Here is a 26,160-nt window from a genome sequence, read left to right on the forward strand (position 1 = left end):
ATAAGCACACACCTGGAAATCTCACCCGGAAGTGATATAGATACCGTGAGAAGAATTGTGAGTGAAAACACAGACTTTCCAGCAGATTTTGTTGATATTAAAGAGCAAGCTACCAAAGAACTTCTGAAGTACACACTTATAGACAGGAAATTCTAAGTTAGTAAAAGAAAGCAAGCCGATAAACATCTGGTTCTTACCGCATCTCCGGTACCAAGCCTCTTAAGCACTGGTTCTCAAAGTGGGGTTCCAAATCAGTAACAGAAGCATCACTTGCAAATTTGTTAAAACTACAAATTCTCAGGCCCTATTGGGGAGTCTGGTGTGAAGTTGAGACCCTCAGCCCTACACTTTCCTTATATTCTGCTCTAAATGAATTCTGAGTATCTGGATTATCACCTCTCCAGTTACATCAGTGGGACAGGATTTCTCCCGCTCCAGGTGTGTCTTCTACATGGTCTCATAGGTTTGTTTTCTACAATCCCAACCCAACTGTTTCTTTCCTATTTTCAAAAGAACAGTGATTCCCCAGTTCCTAGATGTTCAGGCCCTTTAAGGTTCGACCTCCGCCAATCCTTGCGGCCTCACCTTCTAACTCATCCGTGCACCTGTGCTCGTGGCAGGCGATCACTTAATGTCTTCTCAGTTGAATCAGTGTTAAAAATAATCTGAAAACATCCTCTCCAGGCATCTTCCCCAACCACTGATCTTTTCCTTCAGAAGCAAGGTAGTTACTAGAACAAATGAGGATGGAGAAAAAGTAGCAAAGTAGAATCCAATTACTTAACAAAATTCCTCTGCATGTGGAACTGATGCTACATCTGCAATTCCGTCTTACCCCACTCTGCCCTTTGCATACTGTTCCATCTCAGCAAGGTCACGAGGAACACCAAGGAATGAGAGTTTATAAATACTCTGCATTTTCATTTCAGAATCCTGGTCTTGATTTATAGAATCCAAACAGGAACAGTCCCTTTAGAAAAAAGAATTATCTACAAATAGAAACTAGTCACTATTCAATTTCCCAAGAAGTCAAAATTGTGGCCCAATAAATTTTCTTCCCGTAAACATTCCCAACAATCTTAAGAGTTCTAGAAGAAGTCTTAAACTAGGAAATAGGGCTTTTTACTGACAAATTACTTAATTTCTCCAAAAAATCAAATTCTAACTTCTTACTATCAAAATTGCCATCTTTTCACTACACAAAATAGGAGAAAACATAATCTAAACATCTAAACGTTCGAGGAGGGTTAACGTGAAGGAACATCATGCTTCCTGACCAGATTAAGAATGGAAACTCAGTTTGCCTATTCAAAGTTTTGCCACACACCCTATATTGTTTTTTTATATGGACCAGCAAAATCTCAACTTTGCCAAAATCTCAAATTCTCAATTCAGAGAAAGTTGAAAATTACTCAATCAATTCTATGAACATTCAAAATCTATTCTAGCTTCCACTGGATAGAAAGGAACACTAGACAATAAATAACAGCAAATTTGGGTGGGGAGAACCTTATTCTATACAGTATTTTAGGAGGAGCTGCATACAGTCTATCAATCAAAGTGCAGGTGTAGAAAAAAAAACACGCTTTGGGATCTCATGGACTTAGATTTAAAATTTTTAAACAAGTTAGCTATTCTGAGTTCCTGCAGGTCTGGACACCAATGAATTCACTTCACAGACTGTTGTGGGAGCTTGTTAAAATGACACAAAAATGCCTAGTAAAACATGATGCCTAGAACAGAATTAGCATGCGATTAATGACACACCATAAATCTAAAATATGCAGAAAACTGTAAAACACATAATCCCAAGAATTACACAGAATAAATCCATTCAAATTCTGTTAGCTATGTAGCCACATGCCTAGCCTTAAACGAGATCATTTGTTTACCAATACTTTTTCTTGACTCTTCTCAGTGGGATTCGTGGTTCCTCTTTGCTAGCCACACCTCCCAAATTCCCATACTTTATTCCAAATTGTGCCACAAACTGAGAATATCTGGTTTTTATGCTGACTCTCTAAGCCCCCAACAATGGCTCAACGGCTCTATTTGAATAAGCATCTTATACCCCCATCCACTTGCTTCCTTTATCCTAATACTGATGACTTCTTTTATGTTCACACCGCATGTCAAGTTCTTTCCCATGTCAGGGGCTCTGCTCAGTAAATCTGTGTTAAAAGTAATCTGAAGAACATCCTCTCAAGGAATCTTCCCCAACCACAGATCTTTTCCTTCAGCAGCAACGTGGTTATTGGAACAAATGAAGCTGGAGAGTCAGCAAAGTAGAATCCTAGTCTTACAAAATAGGAACAGTCCTTTCGGTCTCCAGCAATGTATTTTCCTGCGTATTCATGGCTTCTTCTCACCCCTAAACTCATAGTTCAAATGTCCCGTTCTCAAAGAGGCCTTCTCTAACCTCTCAGGTTGCCTTCCTCTCTCTCTTTTACACCATCATTATTTCCTTTACTTCTTTGCTATCTTTATCTCATTTATTTGTTTACTTGTTTACTGACCTACTTCCCCACTATACTTTAAACTTCCTGCAAGCTCTCTGTTCTCTTGGTTATCTTTACACCCTCAAGGTACACAGAACAGCAGCTAGAAAAGCATGGACACTCTTTACACTGAGTGTTCAATGCTTACTGAATGGAAAATTCAGTTTCTCTCTTTTTTAAAAATTTTATTTGTTGTTGTTTGGTTTTTTTGTTTTTGGTACTGGGGATTGACCACACAGCTTTGTGCGTCCCAGGCAAGCGCTTAAGCTAAATTCCCAGCCCTCTGATTTTGTCTTTTGAGACAGAGTCTCACTATGTAGTTTAAGCTGGCTTCGAACTCCTGGCAATCTACCTGCTTCAGCCTCCAGAATAAAGAGAAGCAGAAATGGATTCTCTGTTTTTTGTCAACCAAGTGACAGTGGAGGATAAGATTCCAAGGAAAGACTACAAGTGACGTGAAAGCTGAGGATAGACCCTTAGGGAACCCCAACAAAGAGTCTTGGCAGGCTTATCTACTAGCAAAACATTAACTGCTATAGAGGCTCCCAGGTATTGCAGTCCTCAGGGTTTTCTATTCTATACTTTTTCCAGTGAGGCCAAACCTTGCGTTTGCATGTGAAAACAAGTTTGCACAAGTCTGATTTCAAAACCTACTGGATTTACCAAACAGTTGTGGGTTCCGAGATGGGAAAGGAAAAAAAACAAAAAACAGAAAGAAAAAGGCTTTTAAAATTTCCATTCACCAAGTGTGGTGTTGCATGGGAGGCTGAGGTAGGAGGTCTGCTAAAACTTTGCACCTAGCCCGGTCTACATACTGAATTCAAGGCCAACCTGAACTAATAAGACTCTGTCTAAAAACACACACATACACACACAAAAATCCATTTAATGAGATTTAAACAAAACACGAATTTCTAGATGTTTTCTTTATTAACTTGATCCCACTTCCCCTTGGACACTTACTCAGAGTACACGAAACCGCAGCCCTCCTTACCACCAACATCCCTGCAGCTGGCTCTCCCAGCCCAGTTGGTCTTAACTCTGAACAGCAGGGATGACTCACACTCAGAGCCCATTCCTACATCTAAACACAAAGGCATGAGTGAATGGGAATGGGAGGCAGGCAAAGAATATAAGGAACTTCTTTCTGTACTTCCCGGGCTCCAAAGCCTCAAGTCTCTGAGCACAGCAGCTGAGTCCCTCAAGCTGAAGAGTCCAAGCCAAGGTCACTGCCATTGCCAGGATCATCTCAGCTGTCCTAGGTAGTTTCCTGTCAACCCATATATAGTTCTTTGTACCTGCTAGGGCCAGTCACATTCTTCCATTTCCTTTCCCTATTTCCATTCTTTCTGGCAAGTAACCTAGTATACAGATATTTGGTCTGATCTTGTCTGAAGATAATGACTACAAAGTTTCATTGTGGTTTCTGTATGTCTTGCAGTCTTCACCATCTTTTAATTATTCTATCAGAACATATGGTAGATCATAAATTGCTTGTAAATGAAACAGAGATGCAATTCTGGTGTGATTTTGTGCCAAGGAAACTTAGCTCCAACAGGAGCAAGGGGTCTGGTTTTGATAGCTTAAGTATCATCAAAGTTGCGATTCTTCTGCCAAATAGAATCTAAGTCCCGCCAATGGGCGCCTCTAAAATAAAACTACAGAAGCAGCAGAATATTTGACTTTAATCTACAGAATTTGGTCTTCTAAAACAAAAAGAATCTTTTTTTTTTTTATCGGTACCAGGGATCGAACTCACGACTGCCTGCTTGCAAGGCAGGCGCTTATGCCGCTGAGCTAAATCCCCAGCCCCAGCAAAAAGAATCTTAAATTATACACAGTCTCACTCAAAGAGAAAATCTGAGCAGCACCTATTCCCAGGAACTCTCTATTATGCTGTAGGTTTGTGTGGGTTCAGCAGTCCCATAAATTGGCACTGTTGATATGACCTTTCCAGGCAATATTTCAACAAGAGATAACAACAAAGCTAAGAGCTTTGGTACCACTCAAAGGAGATTTGAAGGACTTAAAACACTGCTAAATTTGGCAGCAAAAGTTCCTGTTTCTTGCAGTTGGAAAAGGAAATCTCTTTATAATTACACTTGTAGATAAAGAGCTACTTGCTCTCTTTAGAAACAGATTACAGTCTCCTCAGATCCCTCACTCCTGTGAGAGTGATTACCACTGGGCATGTGTCACTGGGGCTTCCCAAGATGTCTCATGGGAAGATACAATGCCCAGAGCATATATCTTGATGAGACTGTCTTAGTCATAACCACTGGCCCAGAGATATCTGCTACTCTTCAATACCTAGATGTCTCTGACTCTGAGTTTCTACTCTGCCTCAGCCTTCTACCAATCCCTTCCACCTCCCATCTTGCTCTTCCACACAGGGTCCTTCCCGGTTCCCACTCCAGTGCCATAACACATTATACCCATCAGAGAAGGTCCTCTCAGCCTAGATCCTCCTTTGGTTTGGCCAGATTCCTGCTCTGGTTTATATATTTCTTTACAAAAGCAAAGTATAAGAGCTCTGATCTATATGCCAATCAGAAAGCATTTTTCCCAGAAACCATTTATCCCCGTTCTGCTGATACTATCTACCTAAGACATTAAAGAAAAGTCACAGAGTCTCGCCTTTCTTAGCAGAACAAACCCCATAGATCAGCCATGAAGAAGCACTGGTCAGTTTACAAGGGAATAATAGAGATAATAACTGCTAATACTTTATTCAGCAGCAACACAGAAGGTACTAACACAAGCACTTTGCATTCAGGTTTCACTGCAATTCTGTGAGACAGTACTTTCACTGCCTTGATTCTACAGAAGAAAAACCAAGCCATAGACAAAGTGAAGTAAATGTATAAAGCTGAGAACCTAGTAAGCAACAGAGCTAGAATCTGAGTCCAGCCTGACCTCAGAGTTCGGACTCCACATATTACTCTCATTGGATGGCTCCCCACTAACAATGTGTCTTTGGGCATCAATTGATCACTCAACTCTAAAGAAGAGAGGGTCACTCTATGAATAATGCCACTTTTCTCCATTGAGAGAAGGAAATAGTAATGGCAGTATTTATTTACACTTTACGGAGCAGTACAAATTCTAAGTACACAGAGCAGAACAAGTCAGTTCCTGAAGTATCTAATGACCAAAATTTCCCAAAAGCTATCAAGCAAAAAACACCTTCTTTCTTAATAATATGGTACTTTCTGGCATTCTAAGAGCTGAGGCCTCCTTGAAGTTGTAATCAAGCCCTTTGTACCTGAGAAGTTTCCAGTTTCCAAGTTATAGGAACCAATTCAAAGTGCTTCCTAGAATCCAGTTGATGAGGTTACTCAAATACTTTTCAAGCACAAAGGAAATAAACAGTATGCAAGAGTAAACAATTTCATAGAACTTCTAGAAATCTAGTTGGAAAGACAAGATGTATACTACACATTTGAAAGGTCAAGTCAAAATATCAATGAAATATTCAATCCATACCCTCTACTTTCTAGAAGAGGAAACTGAAACCTTAAAAAAAAGACAAATTACTTCTCTCAAGATCAGGCAGCAAGTCTAAAATAGAGCCAGAATTAAAACTCAGATCCTCTAACCACCTGGTTAGGGTGTTCCGCTGTGTACTGGTAGAGAAACCCTTAGGACGTAGACACAGCACTTAACATTTACTGATAGTATGAGTACTTTACTTATATTAAAAGTCATTTAACCCTTACAACAACAACCCTTTGAGGGGGTAGTTGACTACTCCCAACTTACAGATGAAGACAATGAGGCTTACAGAGGGGAATTCACCAGAATTCCATGGACTATGTAATAGGAAAAGGCAGACCATGAATGCCCAGAGCTGGCTGCAAATCCTGTGCTCTACACTGCATCTTCAAGGACCACAGACAGTGTGTGAGGAAGGAGAGCTGAGGAAACTTGTGGCCAGAGCACCAAGCCTCGGGTCTCAGATCAAGCCGGACTCGGGGCCCCTGTATGGACTGGCCAACAGGAAAGGGTCAGGCAAACAGAATTTCTGGAAAATCCTCCATTCTGTGGAGGGTAAGCACCCCATAGGAGGATGAAGATGCAATTGTGAAGCTGGGTTAAGTAGAACTCCCACAGAGACCTTCCTGGAGTCCTGGTAGACAAACAGAACACAACAGGAAACACAGACAGATCATTTGCACACAGGAAAGAAATCCAGAGATGGAGGAAAAGGGGTGCAGGGGAAGCGAAAAAAATAAAAATAATTAAGATACATTGAGTCCATGTACCTACTCCTGAACATGAATGTAAACTGTACATACTGCAAACATATGCTAATAAAAACTTTTTAATTAAAAAAAACACAAAGTAGGGCCAGGTATTTAGCTCAGTGGTGTGAGTTCCTGTCTGGCAAGCACGAGGTCATGAGTTCAACCCCTGATATCAGAAAAAAAAAGTAAAAACTACCTCTAAAAGAACGACTGGGTTTGTTCCTGGTGAAGTAATCCCAACATGAGAGACACCAGCCTTCCCCTCCAAAATGCTGCTCTAAAATTAGTAATTACTATATAATAGAGAGCATTCAGCATCTATTATGTTCCAGGCACCAAGACAGATTTTTACAGCTTTATAGGCATCATTTCATTTAATCCTTACCATAACTTGGACAAGCTAAGTACTCTCATTACATCCACTTTACAGATGTCTCAGAGAAACTGAGGCATAGAGATTGAATAACTTGCCCAAGGTCATACACCTAGGTCACAATCTAAACCAAGGCCTCTGAGACGCCCAAGCGCCAGCCCCTCATCATTGCACTGCACACTGGAAGGAAGATGCTCGCCACAAGCACAAACGGTTCCGCCACAGGTGCCATAACACACGCCAGACTCACTGTGTATTAAACAGTCACTGCAGTCCCTGATGGCTGAACGAATATACTACAGGGTAATTCATTTAAAAATCTGTAAAGCTCAATGGTCAGACTATTGGATATTCACTCCTCAGCAGAGCTAGAGTCTAAAATCTAGCTGTTTTTCTAGAGATTTTTTCCCCTAATTATTCCCTTTCTTATGCTCTCCCAATCCTTTGAGGATCTGAGAGAAGCTGCAACACAGGCCGAGAAGGCTTACCTTCCTCGCAAGTCCAGCACTCTGGCTGACTCCCGCCACTCAGAGTTTTAAGTTAGAGTCTATGAGAGAAACTTTCCTCCTTTTCCTTGGCCTAAAATCATGAGATGGTCACTAACCCTCCCATCCAAACCCCCAAACCTCAGCAGGTCATTTCTTCTGTCCTAATCACACTGAGAGAGGTTACTGGGGGGTTGGGGGGGCGGGCCGCAGTGGGGAGGGAATCAGGACAATAGAACATCTCATACAACATATATGAGAGTTACGTCTCATGCTTGATACTTGTTTGGATCCTCCCCAGCTCTTGGCCCAGATACCCTGTATTCACTGACTTAGTGGATAAACAGACCAAAGGGTGTATGCGGCACCAGCCTCTGAGCCAGACAACAAATGAACTAAGAGTGTCAACCTCAGTGCCAACCCTCCACCCCACCCCAGTGCTTGTAAGGACCTGAACACCACTGTCTCCTTGGGCCCCTCGGGGCAGGCGGCCTTCAGTGCTGTGAAGGCCACCTATTCCCTCTACCTGCTTCCCCTCCCCAATCACCTTGCCTGGCTCCTTTCTCCTGTTTTTTTCTAGTAATCTTCCACCTGTTCCAGGTCTTGCACCCTTAGCTCTCAGTACAATTAATTCACTGTTTTCAGGTGCAAACAGTCTTCCATCCCCAGTGCAGCTTCCAGTAAGTCAACCTCGAGCTCACCTATGATCCCCTTCAGTGATGACAGGACACACAGAAGAGTCTGGGTCTTTAAAAAACTGGATGGTTTCATGACAAACCCTTATGAAATAAGGCAGTTCTGTACCCTGAATACATACAGTTCATCCATATATAGGGACAGTTAAATCAAATATTCAGGCAATTTTAGATGAGAAGAGCACCATAATAGCTTCAACAGTCCCCAACAGTGTACTTATCACATCGGAACCAAAGAAAACAAGAGAGTGGATCTTTGGAGAAATTCTTCAATGAGGTAGTCTGGACTCATTTAACACCCTCCTCTCCCCTCAAAATAACAGACACAGACACACACACATGCACACACAGACACACACGTACATCTCCAGGAGTTTTCTAAGGCATATGGCTAGAAAGAAACCCCAGGTCCCCAATTTTTCTATCAGCACAGCATTATACCACACATTTTCATAAGGCACATTCCCCCATCTTCTCCCCCGCCCACCTGCTCAGACTGGGGCTCACAGTGCCTTCCCTTCAGCATCAGGGATGCACAGACCCCCTTTCTACTCCCAGAAGAACGCACACACTAATGTGAGTTTTCCCATTGGCTTTAAAGAGAAATCTCTGCCAACTCTGCCAGATGGTCTTTTTTTTTCTCCTTTCATGCCCTCCTGGCCCCTTCTCCACTTTGCATGGCTCTTCTATCTCAAAGAACTCGATTATCTGCCTGCAGATTCCCCTACCCCACCCTCAGGCCCCTAGCCAGTGGAGAAGAGGCACAGAAGAGAGGCCAAGCCAGAGCTGGGGAGGGCGGGCTGCTGCCTGACCTCCTCCGGGCTCAGATATGCATTGCCTTTGCTTGGCTGCCTCTGCGTGCTCTTTTGGGCCCAAGAGTGGAAATCAGGAGTCACCAGGGCAGTGACAGCTAACAGCTAAGAGAATCAAAAGGAAAGGAGACACACTCTTCACTCCCTCGATCCCACTCGGCATGGATTCAGACTCTCCCACCTCCCTCAGGCACCAGGCCACCTCCCCAAAGTAGTTTTTAGAATCAGATACAGTTGGGAGTGGTGCACAGCCTCTTGAGTTCCAGGTCATGATACTTGCAGTTTGAGGTGCCTCGCTGAGACCGTTCACCCAGCCCCTTTATTCCATGGGCAGAGCTGAGGATGCCCTTGGCCTATCCTCCAAGGTATTTCAAAGTTTCAACTTCTTTGGGTGACTGATTATTCTATTGTAGAGAGAAGGAACCCAGAAGGAGAGTGTACAGAGAGGGCAGCAGAGGAAGGGGGAGAGACAGAGTGAGAACAGGAATGTAACTTTTTAATCCTTAAGGAACAGAGAGGGATCCAATTTGTGACTCAGCCCTGGGAAGCAGACTGATGGGGAGTGGGGAACAGCTGCAGCCCAACCTAAGCTGTGGACAACTTTTTCAGGCCTTGGAGGCTATTGTTCTGTCAGTCACCTGGAAGGCGAACACTGCTGTTTTCTAAAGCAAAGCAAAATCAAACAACCAAAAAGACAATCCTGCCTACTTGAGGTCTGTGTGAGGCTTCTCTCCAGACACTGGTCTGGAGCACAGCTGCCAGGTTTTCCTCTGTCCCATGGTAAAGGCTGAGACTGCTGGGAGGAGGAGGGTGTCCCTAATATATTACACGTCCTACAGGTTCAGAGGACAGATCTGGGACACGGTTGCCCAGAGTTTCCCCACCCCTGCTAGTCCCTTCCTTGGCCCAGGCCCAGGACACAGCCAGGTAACTGCCCTTGGAATTCCCACTTCCTTGTTTTTCTTTTTTATTTCCCGCTAACCTACAGTTTGCTTTACAAGTTCCTGAAAGAGCTGCCCAGCCCCTAACGAGACCTTCAGAGCAAAAACATTCTGTACCAGTCAGAACCCAACCTTTCAAACTGACCCCTCTGCCTACTCAAGACAGTTTCCCCAGGAGAACCAAGCAGGACAAGGGAGCCAGCCCTGGCATCCAGCAGCCCCTCTTCTAGCCAGTCAAAAGCATGACACCGTAACTAGGGAGTCACTGGAAAAGCAAAGTTCTCTCAGGATCCCTCTCCTCTATATTGTAATACATGAGCTGAGAGACCCATGGAAAGCCTTATCCTTGAAGGATTGTGACGCTCAGTCTACAGTGAAACTCTTTGACCCAAAGAAAGACCTGTTTCTTTCCTTAACTATCTCAAACAGACATTAAAAGATTTTTTCCTTTTGATTTATAAGTGTAGAAGAATATAATGTACTTTATTTATTTTTGTCTTTTTTCCTTTCTATTGGTACCGGGGATCGAACTCACGACTGCCTGCTTGCAAGGCAGGCGCTTACGCCGCTGAGCTAAATCCCGAGCCCCTTATAATGCACTTTATAAATGGGGCAACCAGATCACAGAGACAAAGTGACTTTCTAGAAGACAGCTACACCATTACTTAAGTTTCAATTCATAATCTGTTATAGTATTAAGGACTTGATTTACTTGAAAATACTTTCATAGAAACTATCCCATTTGTTCCTCTCAACCATGAAGTAGTTATTATCATTATCTCTATCATACAACTAACATTCTAAATCCTGCATTTAGTTGGATACTCAGAGATAGATTCACATCTTCCAACCCCAATTCATTATCCTTTCTTCTATATCACATGAAACATGACCAGGTGCATACCTATAAATCCCAGGACTCGGGAAGTTTAGGCAATAAGACTTCCATGATACCGAGACTAGCCTGGGCTACACAGTCAAGGCCAGACTGAACTACAGGAGACCCTGTAGAAAGAGAAGGAGGAGGAAAGAGCGTGGGACAGGGAGTACAGGAATGGTCAAACTGGAGAAGCCCTAACCCCATTAGCGCTAGTAGAGAAGACTTGAAATTCTGGACTTGCATTGCCCCCAAGGAACCACTGGGCTCAAAGATCTCTTCTTTACATCCCCGTCTTTAATCCTAAAAGATAGTACTATGCCACATTGCTCCAGTAAGACAGAAGTTTCAACCAAATGGAAGATTCCTGGAATGTCACAAAAGGAGAAATTAAAAGTAGCTTGTCTGAGGTTCAGAGCCACTGAGTTCACCCTTGTGGACCCTCAGGCTACAATGCTGATGCATACATGTACACATGTGGGGAGCCAGAATCAAGGACATGGCCAGTGCTTGCATTGGCAAGCTGACCCGAAGTTAATCAGAGGGCCCCCTCATTGTTTGCCAGAATACAAAAGACATTCTGTTCAGAAAGTTCAAGACGAAAATCTCAAGAGCCAGGACAGCAGCTGTTCCCTCATCCCACTGAGAAAAACCAAAAGCATCTACAAAGCTTTCTGAGACCAGGGAGTGAGTTTAAGACAGAACATGGCTGAAGGGAAAGGTCATCTGCAGGGTCTCTCCTGTGAGGACTGTCTGCAGAATTCACTCTCCTAGTAATATCACCAATGGTCAAATGACCTCACCACCTTTTTTAGGGAAGGTCTTTCTTCCTTCCTGGGTCACACTGAGCTTCCAACACATTCCTCCTCAAAGTGAGAGCAAATTTTACCGAAATTTAGGACAATCAAAGTAAAAGGAGTGCACAGTGTACATTCTGCATGCCCTGTGATTAGATTAAAATATTAACCAAAGGAATCTACAGTGCCTCTCCTTCCCCAGCTCCTAGCAGCTGCGGTGCTAAGAGCTCTCCCGGCAGCATCTGGATAAGACACCGCCTGTGGAGGCTGCCAACCCCAAGACAGCTCCATCCCACATGACTCAGGAAAGCCCATGACCCACCTTACTAATGAGGAAGGCCGGCTTACTTCTTACCAAGCTACCAGGTAGAAAGGGCGAGAGACGCCAGCTCTGATAATCCCTACGGCAGATAGTCCTTCGGTCCTAATAACCACTCCAGAGGGACTTGGAACTCACCACAGGCTCCTCACTGGGCTTAATTAGCTTTTTAATTTTTTTAAAGGTCAGACATACCGCCAAAAGACAAAACAGTGTCCACTGGAAGAAACTAAGCCCCTGTGAAGACACTGAGGTTTCCATGTAACAACTACAAACAGTGCTAAGGAGATTTTTTTTTCTTACATAAATAAGTCTTCCTGTAAAAATATCCTGTGGTTTTGTACTAAATAAAAGTAAAATAATGCCTTCTAGAGTGAAGCCTAAACACTTCAGGTTCAGCAAGAGTGAGATCGGCTAGATTTGCAAAGTCAAGAAAATTGGCTGTTTTCCTCCTCCTGGAGCTAATAGAATCCAACTGTTGGAACATGACATCATTCCAGAGCCCCAAACCCTGAGCAGAGAGTACAGACACTCGCCTGCTGCCCAGAAAACAGCCCAAAACCAGAGCCAGGAAAGGAGAAGAGCAATCCAGTCTGGAGCTGCCCTTACCTGAAAGTCTCGGTGCTTTCCTGCCCACTCCATTCTCGGCAGAGTCTGGCTCACTCCACAGCCGGTCAGAGAGCCCAGAGTCCCCAAATCTACTGGCTTAAGCCCCGATACCTGCTGTGAGCTTCCCACAGCTCCTTCCTCTGACCTTTCGCGGTGCTCCTTCCAGCCAAGTGAGCAGAGAGAGCGCTGCTGCGGCCAGCCAGGCCAGTTGTCATGGAGACCCTGTCCTCCTGGCGGTGCGCAAGGCGCAGGGCGCAAGCTCACACTGCACCATGAGGGAGTGTGTGTGCTCTCTTTCTCTCTTTCTCTCTCTCTCAGTTCTGAGAGGCTTCTATGAAACAGCACTGTCTTTTGATCAGTTCAGTTTTTGCACGAATTCCACACCTCTTACCTCCCTTCCAGTCAGCCAGGGGCTCTGGACTGTTCCTGGGAACTTGCTTGAACAGCTCAGGGGGAAAAAGGGAGAAGACAGTGAGCCGATCTGTTTTCCTCCCCTCCAGTGTCTCATTTTTTATAACTTGGAAGAATCCCCGCGGGCGGGCGGGGAGGGAGCTAGCTGGAGCTCTTGGAGGGGAAGCAAGCCCTTCCTCTGGGTCCAGGAGCAAGGCTAGGAGGAACCCTGATGCACTGCCTTGACTTGTTTGGTTGCTTGGGATTTTCCGGCAGCCGACGGAGCGGAAATGCACACACATCCCAGGAGCTCGCCTGGACTGGCCTGTCTGCTTACCTTGCTGCCTGTCAGGTCTTGGAGATGGCTTTAACCAGTACAGGGACTCATGGCACTACTGCTGGAGCCTAAGCAGTCTCTCATCTTCCTGCAAAGGAGAGGAAACACACTAGGTCAGGGCCAGTAGGAGTCCTGAGCAAGTTCAGAGTCACATCCAGGACAACAAACATGACACAAACACAGCCTCCTCTACCCTGCTGGGGGCCTCCTGGGTACAGTTGTCCAAAAAATTGGGTACAGTTTGTTACGGATACCTCCAGCCTCCTGGGTACAGTTGTCCAAAAAAGCTAACACAGCAGGTTCTGTAAGTGTCCCCAAGTAGTCTCCTATCTTAACTCTCTTACAACTATTACTTTGTTTATTCTATTGAATACAGCGGACAGAGAGGTTTATGACAATTTTACAGATAGGAAAACTGAGATTCATCGAGTGTTTGACCCATAGTTATATAGCTACTGGTCTTAGGCAAAGAACTAAGGTAAAAACTAGTCAAGTACCCCCTAGTTCTGTATACTTGCTACTAAGGTACAGGGCCCCCTTGACTTTAGACACTAGCTAGTTTTCTGATAAACAGTTATAGGATACAAAACTGGGTTCCCAGGGGAAGAGAGATGATCCTTTTGAATACTGCTAAGATAGACCTGACTACCATCCTTCCAGCATCTGAGATGTAGATTGGTTGGGAATATATACGACCCTATAGCTACATATCACCTTATACTTTCCTAAAATACTCTCCCAAATCTTGGCTTATCTATATTTGTTCAACACAGCAAGCCTGAAAGTTAGGAATGGTATTATACTAATTCAATACGTGTTTTTAAAAATCTGAAACAGGTCGGGGATATAGTTCAGCAACACAAGTACCTGTCTGGCAAACACAAGGTCCTGTGTTCGATCCTTGGTACCAAAAAAAAAAAATTAATAATAATAAACAAAAATCTGAAACTAAGGTTAAAATACTTGCCTGAGTATAGAACAACAAATCAATCAATAAATAAATCAGATCTAAAAAGGGCAAGCCTTTCAACTCTCTAGTATACATTAAGTAGAATACAGTAGTATCTTGGTTTACGAACTTGATTCTACAATTCATGACACAAAATGAGACGGACCAAAACAGAATCAAATTCAATGGTTAGGTTCAATGTTGACTTTATAGTGAAATTTTATTCTGTTCTCATCCAGAATCATGAAGAGGATTGAGTTTGTGAACCAAAGTGCCCCCACAGTTGCAAGAGGACTAGGCAGGGCAAGGTCACAAGACCCTGGCAGTCTCTGACTCTTCACTGGGCATCTGCATGACACTGACCTCCCAGTTTCTACCCATACAGTGGATCAGCTGGGGAATCAACTGAGCAGGAATAAGCATCAAAAGAGATTCTGGGCATGGTGGCAAATGCCTGCAATCCCAGTTAGCTCAGGAGGCAGAGGAAGGAAGATTCCAAACCCGAGGGGAGTGTGTTCAATTTGGTGAGAAGTTGTCTTGAATTTAAAAAAAAAAAAAATCCGTAACAAAAAGGGCTGGGACTCAGCTCTCTGTAGGTCCAATCTCTAGGACAGACAGATGGGTGAGTGGAAAGAAGAAAGGGGAGGAAAAGGGAGGGGAGGGGAAAGAAAGAGAGAGGGAAGGGAAGGGAGAGGAAAGGGGAGGAGAGGAGGGAAGAGGAGGGGAGAGGAGGACAGCGGGGAGAGGAGGAGAGGAGAAAAGATTCTGTATGTCGAAATGGGTCCTTCAATTAGGAACTGAGGTAAGAACTTCCCTGCATCTCAGCAGCTCCTCACAAAAAACAAATCAAAAATCAAACAAACACTCATTGGAGCAGTTAGCCCATACCTCCTAGATGAGGACACAGAGGCTCAAGGAACACATTTTCCAGTGTTCCCCCAAAACACTGCTAGAGAGGTCCAATACTCTTTAATGACCCAGTTCCTTCCAGAATCCTTGTGATTTTTTATTAATCTCCAGTATACTGCAAAATTCTTAAAATAAGATCTTGAATGATTTGAGTTTAAAATGTAAATATATGCCATAAGCAAAGGTAGAAGTATCACAAAATTCAGCAGGAAATGACAGACTGGCACATATTCAATTAACAGCTACACTATTGCTTTAGTGAGGCAATTCAAGCTTCAAAGGGGACATACTCATCACCCACTGTAAATACCCAATCTCACCAACCTGCAGGTTAGGAATCCTTCACAGATCCTAGAATGTCAAGTACAAAGGAAGACCAGAAGGCAGGGGCAGTGCAACTGCCATTAATCCCTAAACTTCCCCCTTCTCCTGTACTGAAGAGCCATCCCTCTGGTCTTCCCCTGAAACAGGCAACATTCGCAGTCCTCTCCTGCAGGCTCCATGCTGAGTAACAAGAGACCATCTCTCCCACTGGTAGATAAGATAAAATTCACAGTCTAATAGATAAACCAACTAACACTTATTGAGCACCTACCACATGTCACATTGTTTCAAGCAGCACAGGGGCCAGAAGTCAGGGCTACTTGTGTCAGGACTAAAGCTGATACAAGTCAGTCACTAAAGTAATTAATTGAAACTTGCAAAGTCCTCAAGGGCAGACAAGCACGCAGGCCATGCTCCCCCTAGTGGTTTGCAGGAGTTAGAGATTCCTTAGGGCTTGTCCTAGAGGGAAGGAACAAAGTGCAAGCCTGCTCATTAGTGGGAGAAGCAGAATCCTTGTTTGGGTGATGCTACTATACACAAGCTCCTTTCCCTGGCAGGGCCAGAGGGCAGCTGATACCTTCTGCTGCTCCTGTGAGGCTGGGTTCAGATGGATTCTGTTTGACCTTTTCTGAATGAAAGATTTCACAGGCTTATCCTATCTACTATCTAAGAGGTCAACATGTTTACTTGAGGCGGAAACTTCAAAGACATCTTCCCAATCTTGCTACCTCTTTCTTCCCATATCCAACCCATCTACCAAAGCCAAATAATTCTACTTTCAAAATGCACGTATCGTCATCTATCCTTTTTCCCATAAGTCCATTACTATTCATTTCTCCCTTTAATGACTGCAAAATACTCCTAGTCGTCCCAGCTTCCACTCTAGGAAAAGCCAAGCTCAGTCTCCTCTATATCCGCACTCAGCAATCACCACAGAAGACTTTACCTGTGATCACTTGTTTCAGGTTTTCTCTCCATATACCAAGCAGGTAATCAGTTTTGTAGTGGACACCAACTGGGTTGTTGAAATAGAAACTGATCAGATCCCAGAAGGTGAAGGCTCAGTTTCCAGCACTGCCTCCCCCCACCCCACTTCAGATGCCAACTGCAAGGCCTGGGTTGTTTATTTGTGCTTGACTAACTTCAGGTTCGATTCATCTGCTAGAGTGGTTCACAAAACTTAAGAAAACACATATGTACACTGGTTTACTATAAAGGTTATTAGAAAGGATACACAACCCCAGATGATGAGACAGACAGGGCAAAACATAGAGAGAGGTGTACATAGCTTCCATGCCTTATCTGGGTATGAGACCTTCAGGACATCTGGCTATTTCCAAGCTTTCTGAATCTAGTCCTTCAGCATTTCATGGATGTTTCATTAGAAAGGCATGACTGATCACAACACTGATCACTGATGATCAAATTAACCTTCAGCCCTTTTCCCTTCCCCTGAAGCTGAGAAGTGGGGGGACCCAAAGTTCTAATGCCTGGCAACCAACCCCTAACCTAAGGAAACCCAGGCACCCCCAACCACCCATCACCTCAACAGGATACAAAGAAGACAGTTATCACTTTAAAGATAACAAGGATTTTAGGAGTCATCTGCTAGGAAACAGGGGGAAGACAAAAATATGTATTTCCTAATATCACTCTCTCACAAATCCATTACTCCCAGAGCTGTCGAATCACCGTGCTACGTGGGATCACGTCATTTCCTGCTTAACACTCTTTGATGCCTTCCACTACATGAAGGGTAAAGTCTCAGTCCTTCCCAGACCTACAAGGCCAGCTATGGTTCTTCTCTCGCTACCTCGCAGCACACTTCCTGCCCTTCTTCCCTTGTGCAGTAGCCACACACAGCTTCCTTTAGTTCCCTAATAGTGCCAGATTCTTTTCCAGGTTTCATCCTGCCTGGGACTCTCCTCCACGCCACAGTCTTTGTTTGGCTCACTCTTGGTCATCTGTCCTCAACCTGACTCTCTCATTTCACGTAGGGTCCTCCAGTCTAAATAGCATTCCTTGTATTTATCCTTCAAAGTACTCACAATGTTTTATAATTATACTTTTGCACAATTATTTGCTTAATGCCAGTCTTCCCCCAGAGTTCCTTGGGAACAGGAATCTTTACTATTCTGTAATCATTAGAGTCCCACACTTAGGATGGGCCCCCGATCACAGCAGGTTCTCAATCAATATCTTTTGAATGAATGCACAGAAACCCTTTCCTTCCTGGCGGACAGGAAGGAGAGACTGAGAACAGCTATTTCATGTCACTCATTGTATTTTTTCATAGACTTAAAAACTATAATTACTTCTCTTTTCTCCATATGCCTTGCCTGTGGGCTCAACCAGAAATTCCTGTAAATTCTCCCTGTGGTTTGTTTCCCAGAACTTTCTTGGTAAGGTCAGTCTCCCAGGGCTGCACTCCAGGGTTTTACAGCCTCCCCCGTTACTGGAGTGCCTACCCACTGGGGGGTGGGGGTCTCCGCTGCCACTGTGTCACTGCCAAACCAGGAGTGGTGAGGAGAATGGCCCAACTCCCACAGTGAAGGGTTCTCTGGGGTCAGTGCCACTCAGCACCAAAACACTGTCCTTCGCCTATACTGTGCAGGTTACTGAGCTGACAAAAATTACATCTTTACAAAAATACCCTCATGTTTGATAATCTGGAGATGGATATAAAATGACTTTGGGGAGAATAAAGGGCTCTATTTTTTTTAAAATACTGGTAACTACTATAACAGAGGAAAAATAATAAAGCCCTAAATAATATCAAGAGCAAATACTAAGTCCAATTCATCACACGAAGCTATATAACCTCCAGATTCTGAAATCCTGTAAGCTTCTATCTGCTGCCCACATCTCCCCCGCCACAGCTACCCCAGCATAGGCACCACCGAAGCATACCGCCAGTGCTCTGCAAACTGCCTGCCTCTTCTTCCTCCCTCTCATGCTCTTATCTGGTGCCTCCCCCCCCCCGCCCCCCGTAAAACATTCTTACTGTCTCCAAGTCCCAATCAGTTATCACCTGTTCCTGTGAAATACGTCTGGATTTCCTAGCAGAGTCTGTTTCTCTCTTCTGCTATCCCACAGCAGCTCTGATACCTTTCCTATGGTGTATATAGCATTTCATCACTGTTACTTACCTATCTGTCCCCCTACAAACTCAAGTCCTCTGCGGTGTACAGACCTTAGTAATTTTCCTCATTTTGGACAACCAATGTAAGTAGGATGAATAAATCAGTGAAAAGACTCCCCAAACAAACAAACAGCTGTTATTTTCATGGGTCAAGGGAATGTTTGTGAATGGGCTTACATTGTACAAAGATAGAATGTGTATGAGGGTGTGTGTGCACACATGCATGTGAGTATAAGATAAAAGAAGTTTAGATTAAATCAGATGAGATGATGGTATTTTCTGGTGGGTTTTAAAGATGACTGCAAGTTTGGACATGAAAGCATAGGAACAAAAAGTCTGGCAAGTCATTCCTTACCTTATTATCAAAGAACCACACTTTTAGTATTGCTAGGTGCTTCAAAAGAGACCTAAGTGGTCTGACCTCAGGTGCCTCTGCAGAGCCTAGATGCCAAAACCCACCAATTCAGGACCCAGCCAGTTGGACGCAGCCAGCTCCAGTGTGCCTTCTGGCTTCCTTTCCCTGCTCCCTGAATTAACTGTCGCACACTGAGCGTGAGCCCTGGCTATCGTTTACTGAAAGGCCCTGAAGGGCTTTACACTTTTCCTTTTGCAGCAAGTTGCAATGTGTAAGGAGAGAAATAAAACCCACAGATTGGAGCCAAGTCCTAGCTTCCAGCTTTCTGGGGTGGCCAAGATATGAAATAGTACCTGTCTCCCTGAGGGCCTCTGCTTTTCCATCCACATAATTAGAGGGCTGGACCAGCTATCCACTAAGTGTCCTTCTAGCTTTGATCTGCCATTGCAGTCACCTGTCCTACTGCTTTCTAAGTCCAAGCAGCAGAAAGACTACTGACGTTCAGGGCATACAGAATCTATATCCAACCCTTTTGGCAGAGTCCCTGTACTGGGGCTCTGGAGTCATCAGACTGGTATCAGATAGAAGACCATCACCAACAAATGGCAACCTTTCCTGTAGGGAAAGACGTGAGACTCAGGCTGGAAAAAGAAGACAAGTGCTCAACACAGAAAGAGGAAATGGTCTGAGATTAGCCTGGAACAGGACTGAGGATGTCCTGGGACTCTGCCCAGCCAAAAGCCTCAGACAAAGTTGCCTGGAGAGACCAGAAGAATTGACGATATCTGACCCGGAAGACTGTCTGCGCACTGCAAACCAACAGTCTCTACATGGGCTCTCCTAGACCCTTCAGATCAACCAAATAAATGACTCCTTCTAGATGGCAATTCCAGCCTTACTCTGGCTGGGAGCTGTGCCTGCTAAACATACTTAGGAGTATGTTTGCTACACACTTTGCTTATACAGCCTTCCTAACAAAAAAAAATACCCCATTCTACGTTCAAGACTTCATGTTTTTGATAGGAAATTCTCCCGCGTCCTTGCCCCTGCCCAAATACTCCTGCCACCCATCCCGCCCTAAAGGCTCTGAACTACCTCAGTGTGGAGGTCTAATTCCCTGGGCCCCCCAGCCTTTAGTGGACCAGGTATGGATATCTTTGTATGGGGATGAGTCCACACTCCTTCAGTCTTCCAGCCTTCTAGTATCCATTTACCTCCACTCACCTCTAAATCTCAATAAGAAATGCAAGGCTCAGATCCCCAGGGCAAAAGGTGCTCAGTGGTTTCATCCCGTCTCATGGAGTATTGGCCATAATGTTCACAGATGAGTTAATTCCCTGAAAGTTCTCAAATCCACAGGCTCCTGACCACTGTCCTTTATAAAGTTCAAGCATCTTAACATCAGGCCACACACACAGGCTTGGAGCCAGGGAAGGGTAGACCACAGAGGCAATATCCCAGACACCCTCACTTACTCACCCACCGTAGAAGAACCATTTTATCCTTCCCAATGGGCTTTTCAGGCTCACTTGATTTAGAACTCTAAGCTCAACCAAGATCCTAACTTGTCATGACTGAAGCTTTAGGTTAAATTGGGTTCAAACTGGGAGGTAGGGGCAGAGATGTGGGGATAAGAAGAATGTAGACTTGGACTGTTTTTTCATGATCTAACCAAGAAAATGCCTTGATCCTAGGAAAAAAGTCCGAACAAGATCTGGGCAAGACTGTGGAAGTGTAAGACCAGACCGTCACCTCCTCTGTCCCATCACCCTGAGATTCCTGGTTGCAGTGAGTTCTCTACCCTACCCAGCACCCCGGGAACCAAAAGTTCAGACTCCAGTGTCACTTCCTTGTGTTTTACTATACCAAAGCTTATTCAAATTCAGTCTCCTGTCAACTTGTGATATTCCTTACAGTGAGAACCTGCCTTACGCTGTATCACAGTTTCAAAGTGGTACCCCTAGCAACCTGTCTGCTTGACCTCAAACTCAGGAAGACACTCCAACAGGAGCAGGGACAGGATTTAAACTGCCAATCAATTGCCTATCTGCCATCCCTATGACAAGATCCATATGAGGATAATACTACCACGATGGCTTCTATAGGCTTCCATTAGAATTTGTTGGCTGGGTGAGTTTCAGCAGGACCCTTCTTTGGAGTTCTTTCGCTTTCCATCCTTCCACCACTAAGCAACTATTGTTTCTTTCATATTTTTAATTACATACAGGCTCTTCTTTTTTTTTTTTTTTTTTTTTTTTGTCTTTTTCGGTACCGGGGATCGAACTCACGACTGCCTGCTTGCAAGGCAGGCGCTTATGCCGCTGAGCTAAATCCCCAGCCCCCAAATACAGGCTCTTCTGAAAGGTGACACCTCTTGTTCATCTCTTAATTTCTAACAGGCTATAATGCTGTGCTGGCTTGCACATAATGAGTATTTGTCATGGTTTATGTTTGTGTCCCCCAGGCCTCATGAGTTTGCATTGTTCATTTGTGATGGTTCATTGTATAGTGCTTGGATTGATGGCTCCACCCACATAGGGGTGGAGCCAGGATGTGATGTAATGGCAGGAAGAAGGTGTGTCTTTCTCTTTGCTGGTTTGAGCTCGCTGTTGGCGGCCGCCATGAACTGCAGCCCAGCCATGCCTGCCTGTCTTGGAGCCAACTGAGTATGGACTGAAACCTCCAAAAACTGTAAGAAATAAACCTTTCCTTTCCCAGCCTTGGGCTTCAGGTATTTTGTCTCAGCAACGAGTAAAAAGTAACTAAGACAGTATTCAATATGTATTTGTTAAATAAATGGTATCATGGGCAAAATTTCAGCACAGCATCTATAGAGAGCAGCAAGGGTCTGGAGAAGGAAGCACTGACCACTGGAGATGAAGTGTAAGTCATATCATAAAACATCATAACTCTCCTTTAAACTATTTATTACAGAATTTTTACAGAGAAGAAGACACTATATGTAAAACACTCAGCAATAATGATCCAGAAATAGTAGTTTAGTGATTTTTAAATGATATGCACACATGTTTACATGATATATATATACCTATATGATTTATAATATGTATATATCCACAGATCAAAGTATTCCAGAGGTGTAGTTTGGAGTTCAGAGAAGTCTCTCCATCTCTTAAGCAATCTCTGTCATTCTCTCTCTCTTTGTGAGAATCAAACCCAGGGCCTCATGCATCCCAGGCAAGTTCTCTACCTTTGAACCATATCCTCTACTCTAGAAGAATATTAATCTTGTAGATAAAACAGACACATTGGTAACTGCTAGATAGGTAACTCAAGAAAGTTGGGCCCAAATAGTTACCCTAAATGGATTGCTATTAACCAGAGAAGGAGTCCTGAAACTCCTAGAAATGTGGACACTTTCTGTTTTTTCACATTTATTGATCTGCATATATTAGACAATGCTTACATGTCAGGGATTAATCCTAATTGGTCATCCTATATGATTCTTTTAGTATGTTGTATTCAATTTACTAATGCTTTGTTGAAGATTTTTGCATCTATGTTCATCAGGGATATTGGCCTATGATACTCTTTTTCTTTTTCCATTTGTTCTAGATCCCTTCATGGTCACCCTTTTTATCAGTGACTTAGATAAGATATGCTTGACTTAGATAAGATATGCTTATCAAGTATGCATGTGGCAAATTAAGCAGAAAAGACAATATATTAGATACAATCAGGGAAAAGAAGCCCTCACAAATAGGAACTATAGATTAAATATAAAAGATAATTTTTTTTGAAACAGGGTCTCTCAATGCCTGGCAATGATATAATAAATTTAAAGGGCAAAGTATAATAAATTTTATATTTAAGATTAGGAAAAAAACTCATAACAACAAAAGGAAGATGGTATAAGCTAAAGAAAGGTTCAATCTATGTCAACTGATGAATCAACATGATTTAGAGTTTAAATGTTTGAAATACAAAGCTCAGATCAAATGAGATCCATGTTTTTGTAAGAACAAAAGTGTTTCTAGGAGACACGTAAGTCTATTTGCAGACCCAGGAGTAAACGGAGTCTTGAATACCATTTCAGGCAAGAATATTGCAAGAAAATCAAGTTTGTGGAAACTGAGGATTAAGATTACGAATCTGGTTCATGAGGCTGAAGGTCTTCCTGCAGAAGAAGAAGAAAACCACCGCTATTGTCCCCACACAGTCATCACCAGGGCAGCTTTTGGCTAGGTGAGAAGAAGGGACAGCTGAGCCTGCCTGATCTGCTCTCCTCCCTGGAGCTACTAACATCAAAACCACCCAGTTGGGCCCCTGACCTCCAGAGCTTTAGCAAGGACAATAAGCAGCTCAGGAATCCAAACAATTCTTGTCCACCATCTCCCCCAACCATGGTTCCCCATGATCAGAATCACAAAGTGGTATTTTTAACCATTAGAGTGAATTCTTGTGGCTCTGTAACCTTCTATACTAAGCTGTCATTCGATAGCAATTGTGAGCAAGGACTGTTTGAATGCTGTGTCTGAAACATTAGATGGTAGAAATGCGGTACTGCTGCTTCCTCAGGCCCTGTGAGGATGTGTGCAAACCAGCTCACCGCCCATGATGGGAAACTCACTGCTTCTTCCTTAGGGTTTAGGAAGAAAGAACAGTGGCCCCTCAAAAGCCAGTTCTTAGCCTAGGAATATGGAAGGTGGCCCTAAGTCACAAAGGAGAACTAGAAACTTCAGGATCCTAAAAATTTCCTGTTTTACCCAAGGTTAGGAACCTAGAACTTTCTAATCTACCCAATAATTAGCTCCTTTTTAATACCACATACACCGAATGTATCTTATTTACTTTGCCACTTTTATAAAAAGAGGCACTTGTAAATGCTTGTTCACTTAGAGATCAACAGAGAAGGGACAAAAATGAGCCTCTCAGGATTCAAGGAAAGGAAGATGGGTGAGATGATGAGAGGAAAAAAAGAGGACTATGGAAAGAAAAAACTAATGTAATTTAAAATCTTGAAGGGGAGAGAGAAATTGGAAGAAGCTTGTTTGGAAGTATAAGAACAGCAAACTTGGGGAATTCCTAAGCATTACTCCCAGGGAAGTCAAAGAACATACTTAAGTGCCCCTTAGCCTTCTAAAGAAAAAAAAGAATTTAGAAAGCCCTTTACTCCTTCAGCTTCCTCAGTCTGTTAAGTGCCATGGAACTAACTGGTCAGCTAATGCTGCTAATGACTGGGAGGAGGAAAGTGCAGTGAAAATAACAAAAGGTTAAAGGCTGCTTGCTGTCCCTTGAAATGCAAGCAGAAGACTCCTCTGTCCTGAGACTGTAGGATTCCAGAGGCTGTAACTGGAGGACAATTACTCACCTCAAATCACAGCCAACAGGGCACCCACCATTTCAGCACTGAAGGTGCTGAGACCAGAACTACTCAGCATAATGCAGATAACATCTGCCCGGTCATGCATGACACAACTCTTCCCAGGAAAAGGCCACCAGAGCTGGGGATATGAAGCGTACCCAGGGTGAATCTGGCAAGGTGAGACTTGACTCTCTATTCCCAAGAGTTACCCGGTTACCTGTGCTTTAATTACATCCTCTGCTTCCTTTTAGATTCCAGACTCCTCTACACGCGGCTTACAGCAGCATAGCCACCAGCAACCAGAGGGTCAAAGGCAAAGTGGGAGACCTGAGGTTGGGACTGAGAGGCTCAAAGAGGCTTCTGCTTTGTTGTCATTTCAATAAACAAAGTCTCTGCAAGCTGCTGAAGCCACCTATTTCTGTTTCACCAAGGAGACTGAGGACAGATGGCTCACATGACTTTACCTGCTGCTCCAAGGCAGGGAGAGAACACAGTATCCAGACAAGATAACAACCTACAAGCCACCAACTCTCCTCTTCTACTACCATGTAGTCCACACCAAAGAGAGGAATGGGATGGACCACAGCAAAGCTATCTCAAGGAAGGAAAAAGCAAGAAATGGTCCCCAGTAGCTGGACATAGAAATTGGGGTAGATACCCAGGCCAAGATAGTGCAGACCAAAATAAGGATGGGGAAGTTTTTTGTTTGTTTTGTTTTTGTGGTACTGGGGATTAATCCCTGGGCCTTTGCACTGGAGTACATGCTACATTCCCAGTTCTTTTTTTTTTTTTTTTTTTTTTTTTAATCTTTAGACAAGGCCTAAATTGTCCAGGGTGGACAATCCTCTTGCCTCAACCTCTTACAGTGCTGGAGCTACACACCTGTGCACCACACCCAGCAGTTTATTATTATTCAGAGAAGCTTTAGCAAGGGTGCTGCTCCTAACATTGCTGAGCCAGAACTTCCAAAAGCAAGTGAAGGCCAGACTGACACTGAGGACCTAGAAGGTGCACAGTGAACCTGGTACCTTTTGCTTCCTCTTCTAACTGAGACTCATCTAGAAGCCCAGGCCCAGGCAGAGCACAGATTTCCTATTCCCAGGGTGCAGCCCTTCTCTGGTTTTCTTCAGGGGCCGCAGTGCAGCTGCAAGGAAGCTGAGGGTCAGGACGCAGACCATGAAGCAGGACCATACACTATGCAAAATGCTTTTGAGGACACAGAGGGTGACCGTCCTCTCTTAATTTTCTTTCTTTGTCTAGGATACCTCCTATCTCTCTGTCTCTGTCTCTGTCTCTCTATCTCTGTCTCTCTCTTTCTGTCTGTCTGTCTGTCTGTCTGTCTCTCTCTCTCTCTCTCTCTCTTTCTCTCTGATGAAAATAGGAACAAGAAGTTCTAAGGGTTCTTTTGTAGAAGACATAAACAAACCTGGAGCATGATGACTGGCTGTGGAAGTGAAGAAGGGTCCAGAACTACTTCCAGATTCTGGCTTCCATCACTGAGCGCCAGTTGGCACATCTAGAAACACAGACCGAACAGAATATTCCAAGGTGCTCTACTCTAGTCCTCTCTAAACAAAAGGGGAGGTTTCCTCAACACAGGAAGTTGTTTAGGCAACAGAGACTGATAGGAGTAAAGGGGAGAGAGATGGAAGATGAGAAATGAGACAAGAAAAATAATGGAGGAGAAAAGAATAAAAGAACTCAGGAATGGTGGTAGATCCTATTATGCCAGCACTCTGGGAGGCTGAGGAGACAGACTTTGCAAGGTTAAGCCC

At 43.8% G+C, this 26,160-nt stretch overlaps 1 protein-coding gene and 1 long non-coding RNA gene across 6 annotated transcripts in view; one reads left to right on the forward strand and one right to left on the reverse strand.

Annotated features, from left to right (window-relative positions):
- The window catches only part of Dennd2b (DENN domain containing 2B), a 160,198-nt gene that overhangs the window by 91,413 nt on the left and 42,625 nt on the right, over nt 1-26,160 (reverse strand). For 2 of the 5 annotated variants that reach the window (XM_013144181.3, XM_013144180.3), the window contains exon 2: nt 13,381-13,468. The gene's annotated coding sequence lies outside the window, so the exon portion shown is untranslated. Of the gene's footprint in view, nt 1-12,653; nt 12,990-13,044; nt 13,176-13,380; nt 13,469-26,160 lie in introns of those variants that run through there. The other 3 variants (XM_013144182.3, XM_013144185.2, XM_003462428.4) reach the window with 3 other exon arrangements.
- LOC134477716 (uncharacterized) lies at nt 24,372-24,783 on the forward strand. Its single transcript, XR_010049866.1, has 2 exons — nt 24,372-24,562; nt 24,637-24,783. It is a non-coding gene; the product is annotated as an uncharacterized LOC134477716 (long non-coding RNA).

This window comes from Cavia porcellus, unplaced genomic scaffold (genome assembly GCF_034190915.1).
Source record: "Cavia porcellus strain 051 isolate PalLab524CR breed Dunkin Hartley unplaced genomic scaffold, mCavPor4.1 scaffold_9, whole genome shotgun sequence".
Lineage (NCBI taxonomy): Eukaryota > Metazoa > Chordata > Mammalia > Rodentia > Caviidae > Cavia > Cavia porcellus.